This window comes from Phalangium opilio, unplaced genomic scaffold, assembly GCF_054372755.1.
Source record: "Phalangium opilio isolate 3A_F unplaced genomic scaffold, DU_Popi_V2 ptg000329l_1, whole genome shotgun sequence".
NCBI classification, from domain to species: Eukaryota; Metazoa; Arthropoda; class Arachnida; order Opiliones; family Phalangiidae; genus Phalangium; species Phalangium opilio.
The window spans coordinates 12,150,675-12,153,722 of NW_028324226.1; the positions used below are offsets into that span (position 1 = coordinate 12,150,675).

Genomic DNA, 3,048 nt, shown 5'->3' on the forward strand with positions numbered 1-3,048 from the left:
ACCATTGAGCCACGGAAGTTCAGAAATTAAATGTTCGTCAGTTATTGTGGAAAAACTATGACATTTTACGTTACATCTGAGACCTCACAACACCGCTTTCGGGTGGGCTCGAACCACCAACCTTTCGGTTAACAGCCGAACGCGCTAACCGTTGCGCCACGGAAGCCCAAATATTAAATGGTCGTCAGGTATTGTGGAAAAACCGCGACTTTTTACGTCACATCTGAGACATCACAACACCACTCCCGGGTACGCTCGAACCACCAACCTTTTGAATAACAGTTGAGCGCGCTAACCATTGCGCCACGGAAGCCCAAAAATTAAATGTTCGTCAGGTATTGTGGAAAAACTCTGACTTTTTACGTCACATCTGAGACCTCACAACACCGCTCCCGGATGGGCACGAACCACCAACCTTTCGGTTCATAGCCGAACGCGCTAACCAATGCGCCACGGAAACCCAAAAATTCAATGGTCGTCAGGTATTGTGGAAAAACTTTGGTTGTTACGTTACATTTGAGATCCCACAACACCTCTCCCGGGTGGGCTCGAACCACCAACCTTTCGGTTAACTGCTGAACGCACTAACCATTGCGCCACGGAAGCCCAAAAATTAAATGTTCGTCAGTTATTGTGGAAAAACTCTGACATTTTACGTTACATCTGAGACCTCACAGCACCGCTCCCGGGAGGGCTCAAACCACCACTCTTTTGAATAACAGCTGAACGCGCTAACCATTGCGCCACGGAAGCCCAAAAATTGAATGGTCGTCAGATATTGTGGAAAAACCTTGACTTTTTACGCCACATCTGAGACCTCACAACACCGGTTTCGTGTGGGCTCGAACCACCAACTTACTGGTTAACAGCCGAACGCGCTAACCATTGAGCCACGGAAGTTCAGAAATTATATGGTTGTCTCGTATTGTGGAAAAACTCTGACTTTTTACGTCACATCTGCGACCTCACAACACCGCTCCCGGGAGGGCTTAAACCACCAGCTTTTGAATAACAGCTGAACGCGCTAACCATTGCGCCACGGAAGCCCAAATATTAAATGGTCGTCAGGTATTGTGGAAAACTCTTGACTTTTTACGTCACATCTGAGACCTCACAACACTGCTCCCGGATGGGCTCGAACCACCAACCTTTCGGTTAACAGCCGAACGCGCCAACCATTGCGCCATGGAAGCTAGAAACTTATATGGTCGTCAGGTATTGTGGAAAAACTTTGACTTTTTACGTTACATCTGAGACCTCACAACACCTCTCCCGGGTGGGCTCGAACCACCAAACTTTCGGTTAACAGCTGTACGCGCTAACCATTGAGCCACGGAAATTCAGAAATTAAATGTTTGTCCCGTATTGTGGAAAAGTTTTGACTTTTTACGCTACACAACGCCTCTCCTGGGTGGGCTCGAAACACCAACCTTTCGGTTAACTGCTGAACGCGCTAACCATTGCGCCACGGAAGCCCAAATATTAAATGTTCGTCAGTTATTGTGGAAAAACTATGACATTTTACGTTACATCTGAGACCTCACAACACCGCTTTCGGGTGGGCTCGAACCACTAACCATTCGGTTAACAGCCGAACGCGCTAACCATTGCGCCACGGAAGCCCAAATATTAAACGGTCGTCAGGTATCGTGGAAAAACCTCGACTTTTTACGTCACATCTGAGACATCACAACACCGCTCCCGGGTACGCTCGAACCACCAACCTTTTGAATAACAGTTGAGCGCGCTAACCATTGCGCCACGGAAGCCCAAAAATTAAATGTTTGTCAGGTATTGTGGAAAAACTCTGACTTTTTACGTCACATCTGAGACCTCACAACACCGCTCCCGGATGGGCACGAACCACCACTTTCAATGAGTGTTTTATAGGGAATTAAGCTGAATTCGGTCAAAAATTTCTCCAGAAAAAAATGCATTCAAAAAAGTACCGAAAAAATCGCAGGTTTTTCTTCTTCAAGACACAAAATCCGTGAATACGATTTCTTATTGAAAATTGAATTTTAACAGTTTTTTGAATGAATATCGTTACATTGCTTGAATTAAAGCAAAAATATAAAAATAATGGTTTCAATGAATATATTTGAAAATAGTGAAGAAATACTCAAAGTATGATTCTTTGGCCGTGAAACGTCGATTTTGAAAATGTTATTAAAAATCGAGGTAAATTTTTAATTATTGTTCAATCGAGATGAAATCACTTTATATGAGTGTTTTATAGGGAATTAAGCTGAATTCGGTCAAACATTTCTCCAGAAAAAAATGCATTCAAAAGTGTACCGAAAAAATCGCATGTTTTTCTTCTTCAAGATACAAAATCCGTGACAACGATTTCTTATTGAAAAATTGAATTTTAACAGTTTTTTGAATGAATATCGTTATATTTGCTTGAATTAAAGCAAAAAGTATAAAAATAATGGTTTCAGTGGTTATATTTGAAAATAGTGAAGAAATACTCAAAATATGCTTCTTTGGCCGTGAAACGTCGATTTTGAAAATGTTATTAAAAATCGAGGTACATTTTTATTTATTGTTCAATCGAGATGAAATCACTTTTAATGAGTGTTTTATAGGGAATTAAGCTGAATTGGGTCAAAAATTTCTCCAGAAAAAAATGCATTCAAAAAAGTACCGAAAAAATCGCATGTTTTTCTTCTTCAAGATACAAAATCCGTGACAACGATTTCTTATTGAAAAATTTAATTTTAACAGTTTTTTGATTGAATATCGTTACTTTTGCTTGAATTAAAGCAAAAAGTATAAAATAATGGTTTCAGTGAACATATTTGAAAATAGTGAAGAAATACTACAGTCACTGGTAACAAGATCTAACTGCATTCTCGACGCTCCCACTACCGTGATTATTGCTATCTTTCTGTTGTGCCCTACTTGTGAGAAGTCAGTTCGCTTTCGCTCGTGATCGATTAGTTTTGTCGCCAAATCCGGCCCCATCGAAAACGAGTAACAAGCAAACCGTGTTAAAAAATCTTCTGTTATTGCGTCGCAACCTAAAAAAAATGGCGTGTAAAT

The 3,048-nt window shown here is 40.9% G+C and overlaps 1 non-coding gene across 1 annotated transcript; it reads right to left on the bottom strand.

Annotated features, from left to right (window-relative positions):
* Positions 1-387: 387 nt before the first annotated feature.
* TRNAH-AUG (transfer RNA histidin (anticodon AUG)) lies at positions 388-460 on the bottom strand. Its single transcript has one exon. It is a non-coding gene; the product is annotated as a tRNA-His (tRNA).
* Between the last annotated feature and the right edge of the window lie 2,588 nt (positions 461-3,048).